This window comes from Artemia sp. Qi Xiang Cuo, chromosome 20 (genome assembly GCF_049724085.1).
Source record: "Artemia sp. Qi Xiang Cuo chromosome 20, ASM4972408v1, whole genome shotgun sequence".
Lineage (NCBI taxonomy): Eukaryota > Metazoa > Arthropoda > Branchiopoda > Anostraca > Artemiidae > Artemia > Artemia sp. Qi Xiang Cuo.
In genome coordinates, this window is record NC_142813.1 from 23188496 (window position 1) to 23205840 (window position 17345).

Genomic DNA, 17345 nt, shown 5'->3' on the forward strand with positions numbered 1-17345 from the left:
AGCGAAATATTCAAGTATCAGTTTTTTTTTTGAAAAAATATGATAATGTGACTAATACTTTTACCATTTAAAATCTTTTTTATATGGGTTTTTATTTCCCTAGCTCTTTTTGTTTTATTAAACAAAAAAACTTTTTGCACAAAATAAGTTTTCAAAAAAGTTAAGAACTCCATTAAACCAAAAATATAAAAAAATAGCATTAAATAATCTACCAAGCATGAAACTACCACACATCAGTATTAATAAATAAGGGAAACCCAAAACAAACAGAAATTAAAATAAGTCAAATTCGACACAAGTAGTAATTAATCTGAGTAGGGTTCTAATCCTATGCTTCTAAAAGCCAGAATATAATTTTTACTGAAAAAAATTAAATGAATTTACTGAAAAAAATGTGCATTGTCAGTTTAATATACATATGCTGATATTTATTCCTTAAAATTCAAATTACTTTTTGATTTCTTAAAGTTATACAAACACAAACATTTAAAAGAATTTTTTCAGTAAAGTACAAATTATATTCTGGCTTTTAGAAAGCACAGGGTTTAGAACCCTACTCAGATTACTTTCTGCTCGTTTTGAGTTTGACTTATTTTAATTTCTGTTTGTTTTGGGGTTTTATTTATTTATTGATACTAATCTGTGGTAGTTATATGCTTGGTAGATTATTTGTTTGTTTTTTTGTTCATTTTTGGTTTAATGGAGTTCTTTACTTTTTTTTGGAAAACTTATTTTGTGCAAAAAGTTTTTTGATTAATTTGTGTTTGCTTTATATTGACATAGTCTTTTTCAGGGAGAAAGACTGAGCCTCTTCTGAAGTTAAACAACCATCCCTTCCATAAAAACTTTAAATACCCCCTAGGCATAACTGGGCATAACTATTTTGAATAGAATGGCTATCTCAAAATTTCTCTTAGACGCATCTCGGGACAATGCGACGTGTGTGTAGGGTAGAGGGGATAGCTGCCCTCTGATCACTTTGACTCTTAGAAAGAGGACTAGAGTGTCTTATTACGAATCCAATGAGCCCCCTCCGAAGTTTATATGACCACACTTTCTATAAAAACCCCATATGTCCCAAGGGCATAACTTACAACCCTTGCCCTTAGGGCTGGGGGGATTTGTTACCTTCAAATACATTATTTCCAGACCTTTCTGATAGGCTAAACAAAACGGCTACATCAAGATTTTTATTGGAAGTGTTTGGCGAAATGATAGGCGTGGGGGGGGGGGATGCCCTCTGATCACTTCGACTAATATAAAAGGCACTAGTCTCTCAATTTTCAATCGAATGAGCCCTTTTTGAAGCTTCTACGACACAACTTTCTATAAAATCCTTATATGCCCAAGGGCATAACTTACGACCCTCGTCATGAAGGCTATGGGAGGAGGGTTGTCATACTCAAAGACATAATTTCCAGACCTATCAAATACTTTGAAAAAACTGGCCATATCAAAAAGTTGATCGAAAATGTTTGGGGAACTGATGGACGAGGGGGGAGGAGGGGTGATTCTCCCTCCGATTACTTTCAACCATTAAAAAGGGCAATAGCCCTTTCAATTTCCAATAGAAAGAACCCTCTTTGAAGTTTTTACGACAACAATTTCTATAAAAAACATTATATGCCCCCAGGGCACAACTTACAACCTTAGCCCTGAGGGCTGTGAGGGGGTTGTCATACTCAAAATATAATTTCTGGACGCTTAACTACGTTCAACAAAATTGCTATATAAAAATGTTAATCGGAAGTGTTTGGGGAAATGATGTGCGGGGGGGGGGGGGTGATTCTCCCACCAATTACTTTCGACCATCAAAAAGGGCAATATCCCTCTCAATTTCCAATAGAAAGAACCCTCTTTGAAGTTTTTACGACAACAATTTCTATAAAAAACATTACATGCCCCCAGGGCATAACTTACAACCTTAGCCCTGAGGGCTGTGAGGAGATTGTCATACTCAAAACATATTTTCTGGACCCTTCAGCTACGTTCAACAAAATTACTATATCAAAATGTTAATCGGAAGTGTTTGGGGAAATGATGGGCGTGGGGGGGGGCGTTCACCGTCCGATCACTTTTGATTATTAATAGCGGCACTAGCCCTCTCAATTCCCAATTGAATGAGTACTTTTTGAAGTTTCTACGACAACGCTGGCAAAGACCTAATTTCCAGAACTTTCAACTACGTTGAACAAAATGTCTATCTCAAAATTTTGATTGGATGTGTTTGGGGAAATGGTGGGCGTGAGAGGGAAGTTAGTTGCCTTCCAATCACTTTCGACTATTAAAAAGGTTCGAACACTGGAATGTTTTATTTTAGTTATGCTGACTGTAACGTGTTTTATTTAAATTATATTAAAAAATAAACATGCCCCTTACAGTTACTTCAATGGGAAAACTTAGCGGAAGATACTCTATTACTTTTTCAATATATATATATATATATATATATATATATATATATATATATATATATATATATATATATATATATATATATATATACATATATATTCTCTCTCTCTCTCTCTCTCTCTCTCTCTCTCTCTCTCTCTCTCTCTCTCTCTCTCTCTCTCTCTCTCTCTCTCTCTCTCTCTCTCTCTCTCTCTCTCTCTCTCTCTCTCTCTCTCTCTCTCTCTCTCTCTCTCTCTCTCACATCATCACTATCACACACACACACACACACACTATATATATATATATATATATATATATATATATATATATATATATATATATATATATATATATATATATATATATATATATATATATATATATATATTGAAACTTTGAGTAAATATAATTGATAAAAATCAAGCAGAAGATTAGTGACTAAATGTAGACAACCTGGTAAGTTGCCTCCAAATTTCTGACTTGCTTGTACAATTTACAAGTAATATTTGACTAATATTAACGAGAAAAACAAAACTGCCGAAGCCTCTAAAAAAAGTACTAAGATCTTTACCTCTTGGATGGTATGGAAAAGAGGTTTTTTAAACCTCTTGAGATATTCATAAATATATGCCTCTTTAAAAATTTTGATCGGATGTGTTTGGCGAAATGGTGGGCGTGAGAGAGGGGGGGGTTAGTTGCCCTTCAGTCACTTGACTATTAAAAAGGGCACTAGCCCTTTCAATTTCCAATGGAATGAGCCCTTTTTTGAAGTTTCTATGACAAAGCTCTCTATAAAAACCTTATAGGCCCCCATGTCATAACTTACAACCCTTCCCCTGAGGGGTGAGGGGGTGTGATAATCCTCAAAGTCATAATATCCAGAACTTTAAACTACGTTGAAAGAATAGTTATCTCAAAATTTGGATTGGATGCGTTTGGGGAAATGGTGGGCGTGAGAGGGGGGTTAGTTGCTCTCCAGTCAGTTTCGAATAGCCTATTAAAAAGAGCACTAGCCTTTTTAATTTTCAATTGAATGAGCCGTTTTTGAAGTTTCTACGAAAATATTTTCTATAAGAAAATCTTATATACCCTCAGGGCATAACTTACAACCATTACCTTGAAGGCTCTGGGGGGGGGTGTCATCCTCAAAAACCTAGTTTTCAGAATTTTCAACTACGTTAGACAAAATTGCTATTTCCTAGTATTAATTGAACGTGCTTTGGGAAAATCGTGGGCGCGATAGAGAGGTTTAATCACCTTCCAATCAGTATTTAATATGTAAAAGGGCAATAGTCATTTCACATTTCCAGTCAAATTAGGCTTTTTTGAAATGTATATGACAAAACTTTGTGTATAAACTAGATCCACCTCCAGGGCATAACTTACAACCCTTGCCCCGAGTGGTTTGGGTGGTTTGTCATCCTCAAAGACATAAGTTCCAGAACTTTCAACTACGTTGAAGAAAATGGCTATCTGAAAATTTTGATTGATTCTATTTGGGAAAATGGTGGTCGTGAGAGGGAGGTTAGTTGCTCTCCAATGACTTTCGACTATTAAAAGGGGCACTAGACCTTTGAATTTCCAATCAAATGAGCTTTTTTTGAAGTTTCTGTAACATCTCCATCTATAAAAGCATTATATGCCCCCAGTGCTTAGCTTACAACCTTTTCCCCGAGGACTCTGAGGGGTTTATTCTCCTCAAAGACCAAATATTCAAAACTTTTAACGATCTTCAAGAAAATAGCTATTCCAAAATTTTGATTGGATGTGTTTGGGGAAATGGTGGTCGTGAGAAGGGGGTTATTTGTCCTCCAATTACTTTCACCTTAAAATGGGCATAAGCCTTTCAATTTCCAAACAAGTGAGCCCTTTTTGAAGTTTTTATGACAACGCTTTCTATAAAAACCTTAGATGCCCCCAGGGCATAACTTACAACCCTTGCCCTGAGGGCTGTATGGTGAGTGTCTTCCTCAAAGACATAATTTCCGGACCTTTCAACTACGTTGAAAAAATGACTTTCTCACCACTTTGATTGGATGTGTTTGGGGAAATGTTGGGTGTAAGAGGGGGGTTAGTTGCCCTGCGGTCACTTTTGAACTTTTAAAAGGGCACCAGCCCTTTCAATTTCCAATTGAGTGAGCCCTTTTTGAAGTTTCTACGACAACTCTTTCTATAAAAACCGTATATGCCCCCAGGGCATAATATACAACCCTTGCCCTGAGGGATGTGTGTGGGGGGAGGTTGTCATCTTCAAAGATCTAATTCCAGAAATTTCAACTACGTTGAGCAAAATGGCTATCTCAAAATTTTGATTGGATGTGTTTGAGGAAATGATGGGCGTGAGAGAGGGATTAGTTGCCCTCCAATTACTTTCGACTATTAAAAAGGGCACTAGCCCTTTCAATTTCCAGTTGAATGAGCCCTTTTTGACCTTTTAATAACAAAATAGCTATCTCAAAGTTTGTATCTGGTGCATTTGGGGAAAAGGGTCGGGGGTGGGGAGGGGGGGGGGCTAGTTGCCCTGCGATTTCTTTTGACTTAAAAAGTAAACAAGAACTTCCGCTTTCCAAACAAATTAGCTTTGTGAAGTATATACGAGCATCCCTTCCATAAGAACCATATATGCTCCAGGGCATAACTTACAACGCCTCCCCCCGGGCCCTGTGGATTGTGTCGACACGCGGGTGGAGGTGGGGGGGCTAGCTGCCCCCGATGCCTTTTGACTCTTAAAAAGTGAACTACAACTTTCAATTTCCAATCAAATGAGCCCTCTCTGTAGTTCATACGAGTATCCCTTCAATAAGAATCATATATGCCCCCCATGGCATAACTTACAAAGCCTGCCCCCTGGCCCTGGGGGCTGTGTCGACACCTGAACTTTTGTTATCTGACCTTTTAACTATTTTTAACGAAATGTCTGTCTCAAAATTTTTATGTGATGCATTTGGGGAAAACAGGGTGGGGAGGACTAGCTGCCCTCTGATCAGTTTTGACTTTTAAAAAGTGAACTAAAACTTTCCATTTCCAATCAAATGAACCCTATCTGAAGTTTATACGAGCATCCCTTCCAAAAGAGACATTCATGCCCCCAGGGCATAACTTACAACGACTGCCTCCGGGCCATGGAGGATAGTGTTGACACCAGAGTTTTTGTTATCTGACCTTCTAACTATTTTTAACAAAATAACTATCTGAAAATTTTTATCTAATGCATTTAGGGAAAAAGGGCGTGGGGGAGGGGGCTAATTGCCTTCCGATCTCTTTTGACTCTTAAAAAGTGAACGAGAACATTCACTTTCCAAACAAATTAGCCTCTCTGAAGTACATACGAGTATTCCTTTCATAAGAATCATATATTCCCCCAGGACATAACTTACAACACCTGTACCCCGGGCCCTGGGGGGTTGTGTCGACACCAGAGATTTATTATCTAACCTGTTAACTATTTTTATCAAAATGGCTATCTCAAAATTTATATTTGATGCGTGGAGGAGGGGGGGGGGCTAGTTGCCCTCCGATCACTTTTTACCTGTAAAAAGTGAACTAGAACTTTCAATTTCTAATCAAATGAGCCCTCTTTGAAGTTTATACGAGTATCCCTTCCATAAAAACCTTATATGCCCCCAGGGCATAACTTACAACGCCTGCTCCTGGGCCCTGGGGCGTTGTGTCGAGATCAGAGTTTCGTTATCTGACCTTATACTATTTTTAACAAAATGGCTATCTCAAAATTTTTGTATGATGCAATTGGGAGAAAGAGGGCGCGAGGGGGGAATAGTTGCCCTCCGATCTCTTTTGTCTCTAAAAAACTGAACTAGAACTTTTAATTTTCAATCAAATGAGCCCTCTCTAAAGTTTTTACGAGCCTCCCTTCTATAAGAACCATATTTGCCCCCAGGGCATAATTTACAACGCCTGCCCCTGGACCCTGGGGACTTGTATTGACCCTGGAGTTTTTGTTACATGACCCTTTAACTATTTTTAACAAAATGGCTTCCTCAAAATTTCATCGGATATATTTGGGGAAACAGGGCGTGGGGAGGGCTAGTTGCCCTCCAATTACTTTTGACTCTCAAAACGGGCACTAGAACTCTCGATTTCCAAAGGAATGAGCCCCCTTTGAATTTAATACGACGACCCCTTCCATATGAAGTGCCTCTGGAAAAAAAACATTGGAGCCGTATAGCCTTTACTATAGACAACGCTATAGCGTTGCCTCTGATTCTGTTTGTAGATACACTAATATTCTAAACGTATTCCTGACCGGCAATTTTATCAATCGCTGGTTTTCGTTTCAAAGGATTGTCAAAATTAGGTGGTATCCTCGTGATAAAGATTGTCACTTGATTCATTTCAGCAAGAACAGAAGCAGCACTATCCCCTGATAGTCCATAGAAATATAGATCATAAACAGTTACCTTATTTTTATTATGAAATAAAGTCTGTAGTAGCGTATTCATTTTTGTCAAAAGCCTATAATAGGCTGCTGATGGCTAATAATGAACCTATGTGGAGAACTAATCACGAAAAACAGCTAATATGGCTAATCACGAAAACAGCCATACTGGAAATAAGCCCAGTTTCTGTTTTCTGACGAAGTTCTAGTGTATTCTTCAGGTGATTCATTGAAGGATTAGGCCCAATGCATTTAAAACAAACATCTGAATTCGACATCCGTTCCCACAGTAATATCATTCCCTTCGCAATATCAGCCTGTTCAAAAAACCCTTCTGCTCATTTCAGAATAACTGCATCTCCCTCTCCTCTCTCAAAAGTATACTGAAGAAAGTTTAAAACAGGAAAATACATTAAGCACTTCAAATGCTTAAAACCCACATTCATTTTTCTTTTACATTCGCATCCAAAACAGTAACAGCCAAGCTTATCCGTTACAGAATGCATCCACACCGCTGAAAAGCTGAATCAAATGTAAACTAGAACCAGCGAAAATTTGTGAGATTGCAGGTATCTGCGCTATCTTTCCCCAGCCGATTAAGTCTAAGAAGCCTTAAGTATTTACTTAAAAAGTACTTATTTCTGATCTTCCAGCCTACTCTTGTTCGCTTCTGCGCAGTTTTTGTCAGAAACATCAGACGAAGAAGAGCAAATACAAAAACCCTTTTGGTAATGTTAAAGAATTCTCGCCAAATGTCTTCTTAGGGATTTCAGATTTTAAGGACTACAATTTGGTCACAAATCAGCTTTCAAACAGTCAGTGGCTTCGTTGAGGGGGAGGGGACAAGGGGGCAGATGCCCCCAATAATTCGAAGGGAAAAAATATAATTTAATAAGTAGCTTTAAAACTGTTTAAAAACTCGTTTTAAATGTCAAATTTGCTTTTTACTTTGAGCAGACAATTTTTTTAAACTAATCCATGCTCGTTTTTAACGTTAGGAAAACGAGAAAAACAGGGGTCCATTATGCTTCAGAAGATGTTCCACATTAATATTTTTCCAAATATACTGCCTGTGAAACCATCAAGGAACATGCGAGCCTGTTTCGCCAAATTTGCTCAGGTCATTTTTTCCCCCTGATATTTAAGGTGATTTTACTTTCTAAAAATTTTCAGTTCAAGATTAGGTTTTCTTGTTTTAAAACTTAAAAAAGTAGAAATGAATACACCCTGTAAATGAAATCATTTACAGAGTCCCATTGAATCATTGAAGAATAAGATATAGAGTTAGACATATGCAGTGAATATAATTTCCTGAATGAAAAAGAAATTAGAAAAAAAACAGACTTGGTGCTTTTTATAATGATTAATTAAAAAACATTTTTCCACAAAATAAGTTTTTCAAAGAAAAGTAAAGAACTCCATTAAACCAAAAATGAGCAAAAATAAAATCAAACAATCTACCAATTGTGAAACTACCACAAATCAGCATCAATAAATAAATGAAACCCAAAACGAAAAGAAATTACAATAAATAACCGAGTTAAACTCAAAACGAGCAGAAGTTAACACGAGTAGGGCTCACAACCCCTATGCCTTCCCAAGGCCAGAACATAATTTGCACTTTCCTGAAAAAATATAAATGTTTTTACTCTTATATCTTTAATAAATCAAATAATATTAACATTTTGATTAACAAATATCAGTATATGTATATTAAACTGACAATGCACATTTTTATTTTTTCAGTAAAGTGCAAATTATGTTCTGGACTTTCGACTATTAAAAGGGCACTAGCCCTTTCAATTTTCAAATGAATGAGGCATTTTTGATGTCTTTACAACATCGCTTTATATAAAAACCTTACATGCTCCCAGGGCATAACTTAGAACCTTTGCCCTGAGGGTTGTGGGGGGGGGGGTATGGGTTGTCATCCTTAAAGACCTAATTTCTAAAACTTTCAACTACGTTGAATAAAATGGCTATCTAAAAATTTGATTGGATGTGTTTGGGGAAAAGGTGGGCGTGAGAGGGGGGTTAGTTGCCCTAAAATCACTTTCGATTCCTATAAAGGGCACTAGCCCTTTGAATTTCCAGTCGAATGAGCCCTTTTTTAAGTTTCTATGACAATGATTTCAATAAAAACCTAAAATTCCGCCAAGGCAAAATTTATAACCATTGCCCGGAAGACTCTTGGGGGAGTGTCCTGCTTAAAGACATAGTTTCCTGAACCTTTAAGTGCGTGGAACAAAGTGGCTGTCTCTACATTCTGATTGGATATGTTTGAGGAAATGGTGGGCCTGGAAAGGGTGTTAGATGCCTTCCAATCACTTTCGACTATCAAAAAGGGCACTAGCCCTTTCAATTTCCAATTGAATGAGCCCTTTTTGAAGTTTCTACAACAATGTGTTCTATAAAAACCTTATATGCCCCCAGGGCATAACTTATAACCCTTGCCCTGAGGGCTGTGGGGGAGTGTCCAACCCAAAAACATAATTTCTTTCGTGAAATAAACAACGTTGAATAAAATGGCTATCTAAAATATTGATTGGATGTGTTTGGGGAAAAGATGGGTGGGAGGGGGGGTTAGTTGCCCTCAAATCACTCTCGACTATTAAAAGGGCACTAGCCTTTCGAATCTTCCAATCCGAATGAGCCCTTTTTCAAGTTTCTACGACAAAGATTTCAATAAAAACTATATGCCCCCAGGGCATAACTTATAACCTTTCCCCTGAAGACTGTGGGGGGGGGGGAGTGTCCTTGCTCAAAGGTATAATTTCCTGAACTTTAAACTGCGTGGAACAAAATGGCTAATTTTGATTGGATGTGCTTGGGCGAATGATGGGCGTGGGGGGGGGGCTAGTTGCCCCCCCTCAATCACTTTCGAATATTAAAAAGGGCACTAGCCCTTTGAATTTCCAATCGAATGAGCCTTTTTTCAAGTTTTTACGACAACGCCTTCTATATAAAACCTTATATGCCCCCAAGGCATAACTTACAACCCATGCCCTGAGGGCTGTGGGGGAGTGTCCTCCTCAGAAACATAATTTCTCTGAGGAAATCAACTACGCTGAACAAAATGGCTATCTCAAAATTTTGATTGGATGTGTTTCGGGAAATGGTGGGCGTGGAAGGGGTGTTAGTTGCCTTACACTCACTTTCGACTATTAAAAAGGGCACAAGCCACTCCAATGTCAATTGAACGAGCCCTTTTCGAAGTTTCTACGACAACTTCTTCGATACAAAGTGCCCTGCTCTAAAGGAAAAAAATAATAAATGATACATTGTGCCAACATCGTTCTTATATGCCCTCAGGGTATAACTTAAAACCCTTGCCCCGAGGGTTATGGGGAAGTGTCCTCCTCAAAAACATACTTTCTATCTGGAAATCAACTACGCTGAACAAAATGGCTATCTCTAAAATTTTGATCGGATCTGTTTGGGGGAATGATGTGCGTGGGGGGGGGCTAGTTGCCCTCCAATCACTTTCGAATATTAAAAATAGCACTAGCCACTCCAATTTCCAATCGAATGAGCCCTTTTCGAAGTTTCTACGATAACTCCTTCGATACGAAGTGCCCGGGCATGGAGGAAAAAAAAAACATACATTGTACCCACATCGTTCTCTACTTAGGCAGCGCTATCGCGCTGCCCAAAATATTCGTACCATAACTAGATAGTCAAATCGGTTGTAGTTTGGTCATGGAATTTGGTAGACGGGGATCCGCTCCAGGAATCATTTAATTGTTAAAATTTTTATTTCCAGTATTTAATTGAAACTTCGATTCTCTTGTTTGTCATTGAAATACCTAATAAGCGGTGATAACGTCCTATTCCTTACGTTTCGGATTCACGTACACTAACCCATAAACGTAGAACTACCTCTATTTATAATACCATGCTGACTTCTTGCTATTTTCGTTTTTCTAAATATTTTTTTTAACCAGCTCCAAAAAGTTCGACATAAATGTGCTAAGAATTATGAATGAAATTAGTCGCATGTCGCACAACGCCAGTGCTACTTATGGGACATTTATCTTTGCATCAGCACGCTGTACAAAATGTCGACTAAGAATAGAATAAAGTGAATTTAAACAAAATATTTTAATTTTTCTCGCAATTTAGAAATTTGTGTGCACGTATAAACGTTACCAACCCATTCACTTTTTCTATTGTTATCAGTTGTATCATGCAGCACCAGGAGACGGAGCTTTGCTTGTGAAGGGAATTATAGACATAAAAACGATATTCAGTGTACCCCCCCCCCCTCCGCAGGTGTATACGTATAGAATTCATCGATATACGTACGATATAACGATATACGTATAGAATTCGTTTTCTTTAAAAATAAAGATACAAAGGGACAGGTAATTTTCAAACTAATACTTCTAAATTTGAAATACGGTCGCTATTTAAATTTGGGAAAATGTCACAATATAATGTTACACTGTCTGTGGTAATACTTTGACTTATCCTGTATCTTTGCTTAGACAGCGCTGTTGCGCTGCCTATGATTTTTTTTTTTCGGCTTTATGTGGCCCGCTGATATCAATGCTATTTATTAATATAAATCGGTGAACCCACAAAAAAAGTAATTTAATAAAAAAATCATAAATAATATTTCAATAAATCACATATATTAAAAGTTTAGTACAACAAGTTAAATCTTACAGGGTCAAAATCCATTCAAAATTACGTGCAAATGAATAGCGCGATACCCGAGGATATTAGAATAGAGCTTGGTTCAATTATTAAATTAAGCATCCTGTGCTGGGCGTGAGGGTTGGGGGAAGGCGCGGGGGATGTGTACTGCAGCATTAGTGGTGAATATGGCTGAAAAAAATCCGAGGGTATTACCCTGATTAAATACCCTGATTTACACAAGAAAAACTTTCGTGTAATTTTTATAGAATTCGTTTTTTTTAACAAAGATACAAAGGGGAAGGAAGTTTTCAAACTCCAGGAGTCAATTTTCCCTTCCGATTGGCATCCCTGTCAATTTTCATTTAATTTAAGGTATCTGCCGCAATGATGCCAAGATTTGTTCAGATTTTCTAGATATTCTTTGTCAAACAATGCCCAACGGATAAGTCAATAATTTTAAATTTATTTTCCGAATACTTTCATATTTGAAATACGGTCGCTAGATAAATGTCGGGAATATTTCACAATATAATGCTACACTGTCCGTGATAACACTTTGACCTATCCTGTATCTTTGCTTAGACAGCACTGTTGCGCTGCCTATGATTTTTTTTCGGCTTTATGTGGCCCGCTGATATCAATGCTATTTATTAATATAAGTACGCGAACCCCAAAAAAAATCAATTTTATAAAATATCATGAATAATATTTCAATAAATCATATATTATAAGTTTAGCACAACAAATTAAACCTTACAGAGTCAATATCCATTCAAAATTATGAGCAAATGAATAGCGCGATACCCGAAGCTATTAGAATAGAGCTTGGTTCAACTATTAAATTGGGCATCCTGTGCTGAGCGTGAGGGTTGGGGGAGGTGGAGGGGGATATTTACTGCAGCATTAGCGGTGAATCTGGCTGAAAAAAGCCGGGTGTATACGACATTCACCTTTGCCCAACCGAAAGCTTGTTTACGCTATACTACTGTCGTCTGCAGCAGCTCATTGTTGCCAGTTTTAGTAAAAGCCAAGCACCGGACCTTATATTTATGATTGTATCATATGTGTTTATTGCTTGTAATGCATTACGTAATGTTTATAAAGTCACCAAGTAGCGTGTTTGTTAAATTGTTACTTTTCTTCACTACAGCTTGAATACCACCTACTTCAATCTCTTGTCCACCCACTAAAAATACTGTAGCTACGCCCCTGCAAACAGTTCGTGGTAAATAACTGTAAGTGAGGAGTGACTCGGCCCATTAGTAACCGAAGCTCTAAAAAATGGAATTTTGATAACAATAGATACATCAAAAGAATTGCCTTTTTATGCTGATTCCAAATATGTAACGTTCATCAAGTGTAATATTACCTGTCAAAGGTTTCGAGCCTGGGGGAATTTTCCACAGGAGGAAACTTCCATTGGATGTGGGAGGATTTCTGGGAAAAAAATTCCTCGGAGGAAGGTATTTTTGGCATTATTTAAAAACGATAACAAATTAAATAAAAAACAAGTTTTTTTTCAACTTAAAGTAGACTAAGAACAATTTTCTATGTAGAATCGTCCACTGGAAATTTTTCCATTGTAATTTTCAGCAAGGATGGAATTGTACGGGGACTGGGAAAGGGATTTTGCACGGGAAGAACTTTTCATTGAGGAATTATTTATTGGGGGTATTTTTCATGGAGGGAGAGGCGGATTTCCTGGCATTATTTGGGAAACCATCAGAAATTAGATGAAAAACAAGCTTTTCAACTGAAAGTAAGAGGCAACATTAAAACTTAAAACGAACTAACATTATTCCTTATATGAGGGGAGCTATTCCCTCCTCAGTACCTCATTTTTTACGCTAAAGTTTAAATTATTGTCCCACTTCTTTCAGAACGCCTCCTGAAACACAAGGGTCATATAATTAGAATAAGAGACCTTTTTATAGTACTAAAAAACTTTACCGTGAAGAGCGAGGTATTGAGGAGGGTATTTCCCTTCATATACGTAATAATTCCTGTTCGTTTTAAGTTTTAATATTGCTCCTTGCTGTCAGTTGAAAAAAAATGTTTTTTTTAAAATGTAATACCGCTCTAAAATTCAATTTTATGTAAATATTTTACTAATTTCATTTCACACTATTCTAACCAATTAGGCCTCGCAACCGTTCAACGGTAACTTCATAACTACTTCAATTGGAATCAGTTGTAACTTCAATTGTTATGTAACCCAATAGGTTCTGCAAATGTTTATGCGACTTAGGTTTATGTAGTTTTCACTGGTCAAATGCCAGTGCCAAACCAAAACTAATTTACGGTGTGCCTTTCAGTGGTTGTCTCAGATGCGACTTCTGTTAAGTTCCTAGATTCTTGCCACAACACCTGGCTATATAATAGAAGAACTTTTCGAGCCTTTACAAAACATGATGAGAATTATCAGCTAACATGTTAGTTGTGACATTTTTCGACTTCCATGGGTAGGAGGAATGGAACAGGGTCCCAAATTTTTATTTTCAGCCCATCTTCCAGACAGGAATGCCATGTCCCAACCAAAGTTGTTGGAAAGTAAGACTACCGACAACTTTTAAGACAGAATAACATTACTATGTATTTCTAGGGATTGTCCCTGATCTGCTTCTGTGTGGAGGGAGGGGGTTTGAGGTTTGAATACCTTTTGTCATCATCCTAGTCACATTACCAATTGAATGAATTCAACCAAACCTTTCCAACAGCTTCAGTTGACTTTCATAGTCCAGACTTGATTCAAACTCTGTGAGGGAGAGACTGCAATTATCCAACAGAAGGCCTTATCGAAATCTGACTTTGTTGTGGTAGGGATAACCAGCTGTAAATTTGGTTTGTGCTTGTAGAGGCAAGTATTCTATCAACCTTTGTATCGGCCCATTTGTTATCATAACTGTCTAATGAGTGCTTCACGGACGATCCATAATCGCAGGAAATTGTCATGGCCCTCACATAGATAATGGAAATATACATTTTCTAAGTACAGTGATCCTTAAGAAGCAGTCTCTAGCCTATCTGTTTTGTCGTTATTTCATGTACATAAAACTCATTTCTTGAAACTAAAACTTGAAATTTCTTGAAACTGTCTTGAAACGAACTCACGGAAAACTTGGAACGAAAAATAAATACAAAGCTTTTCTTACGTGAAAAGTAATTACACATCCTGATCAGCAAATATGACCCGCAGGTCAAAGGTGCTGGAACGCATCAGGGAGACTTATAAACTCGAGGTTTTGCTTCTCTCATTATGGCATTGGAATCCAGTGGATGTTTGAATGCTATGTTTTGAACTTTTTTGGAAATTATCTCTAAAATGTTCGTTCGTTTAACTCTTTACAATCTAAACATTTTTATTTTTTAGGTTATGAACATATTCTCGTCGAAAGAAAAGGTGAGAAGCAAAATGTAGCATTGATAACTCTAAATAGACCCAAAGCATTTAACGCCCTCTGTGACGGTTTAATGAAGGAAGTGAGCAATGCTTTGGATTCAATGGAGACTAACTCCGAAATCGGTGCCATTGTTATCACAGGAAGTGAAAGGGCTTTCGCTGCTGGTAATTTTCTTATCCTTTATTTTTTATTATTTATCTGTAAAAAAAAAAATACGCGAAAGATAGGCTAAAATTTAGCTCTAATGATTGGATATCCATTTAGTGGGTTAAAGGACGATAGCGTCATCTAACAATATTCTTGGATAGCACGGCTGTATAAAAGATTTCGTTGGATGTAATTGTATCTCATGACTGTTGCTCCTTAGCGTGAATTGATTTTTAGGATTGGGTGGTGTCATTAGTTGTTCGATTGATTTATTTTTCATTAATTTCATTTTTTTTCTTTTTAAACATAAATCAATAAACTAATGCTCTATATTATTAATCTAAATCTATTTAATGTTACTATCTAGACATTAAAATACAATTATTTGATACTAGAGCATAAAAGCTAAAAAAAAAGTAAAAAAAAGTCTTTTGCATAAAACAAAGCATATTTCTCTGTTTAGTTGGTTTAATTGGATTCAAAATTGCTTTTTGATCGATTTTATAGGAGTCTTGTCTTTAAAAAAATTATGTCAAAAATCCCTCCTGCCTCCGTAAAAGAATGGCAGACAATATGGAGAAAAACGAATGGAAAATTGTGCAAATCCTAAATAATTTAGCCAAAAGCAAATGAACCGTGGGATAGGTTAAAGGTAGCTATAGAAGAATATTCAGTGAGGCAATGCTGATAAGAATGTGCCTCTAATTGCCCTATGATTATATTCCGATTTCCGAACGTTTTGCTGTAGAAAGCACCCTCTCCTCTTCCTTTTTAAGCATTAACTTTCTTTCTTGTGCTTGCATACAAATAGGCCCTCCATTTATAAAAGGATTAATTATTAAAAAATTCACACCCTATAGCCTACTACTAGTAGCCAAGGCTGCCAGCCCTTGGGTTTTTTCCCCAAGAGATAGACACTTAAGTTTTGAGATTAGGATCTTGGGAAAAGTATATACATTAAACACTACCCTTCAAAAGTATTTTAAGTATTTATGTTATTATTATTATTATAAAATTGACACCCTATAGCCTACTACTAGTAGCCAAGGCTGCCAGCCCTTGGGTTTTTTCCCCAAGAGATAGATACTTAAGTTCTGAGATTAGGATCTTGGGAAAAGTATATACATTAAACACTATCCTCCAAAAGTATTTTAAGCATTTATATTATTATTATTATTATAAAATTGGCACCCTATAGCCTACAAATAGTATCCAAGGCTGCCAGCCCTTGGGTTTCTTTCCCAAGAGATAGACACTTTAGTTCTGAGATTAGGATCTTGGGGAAAACTATTTACATTAAACACTACCCTCCAAAAGTATTTTAAGCATTTATATTATTATTATCTAATATCTTTACAAACCTGAAGATTTTTTGCAAGTAAATCTTGGGTTTCTACCAAGTTCCTAGAAACTAGTGCCTTTAATTATCTCGTTAAATTCTTAATTTGTTAATTATTGCCTTGTTAAAATTTTTAAATACTTGCAGTAAAAAGAACCCCTCTATTTTACCCAATAGCTTTCCAGCATATTCTATTTTACTAGCAGAGGCTGGTACACCACCACTTAAATAAACTGTTTAGTTATAAGAAAAATAATGGTAAATAGTTCGAACAGCCCCCAAAATCTTAAGTTTAAAACTAAGCCCAACACGAGCAAATGGGAGCAAGGGGGCATTTGGCCCCCTAATAATGTGGAGAAAAAATTAAATTTAGCCTTCGGGATGTGGACCCATCTTTACCTTTCCCTATTAAAAATGCTGAAGCTACGCTCCTGCCTGACAGCCCCTTTGTCGTTCTAGAGCTTTATGAACTTCTTACAGAGGTACTAATTCTTTCTTACAATTTCGAAAAAAAATTCCAAAACTTAATTGCTATTCCATTCCAAAACTTCATTGCTTTTCCTTATTTGCCCAAATAAGTTTAAAAGTTTTCTTCTTTTCCTTCTTACACAGGCACCTAACACAAAAGTCGGCGGACTGTTGATCACGGATAGCCAGTGTGCAATTTTAGCACAGAAAATAGGACTCGATTCTATTGTTTTTAGCACGGTGAGCATAGCATATAAAAATTTTACCACATTCTTTAGCCTACACCACGTACAATCCGAGAAGTTTTACGCCATATTCACTAGCCCCAACAGTCTTTCAATGCGCAATGAATATAGTACGCTGCGTTTTATACCTTGTCTTATATTATACTGGCAGATGGGTCTTGGCATTTTGTACTGATTGAATTTTTATATCCATATCAGTATAAATGTATACTTTCACCGGCAAAGTCCCTTCAATTGGGACCTTAATTGTTCAGTTGTATCAAAATACACACTCAGCTCAAATAAAAGATTGTTACTTTTGTTTCCAAATC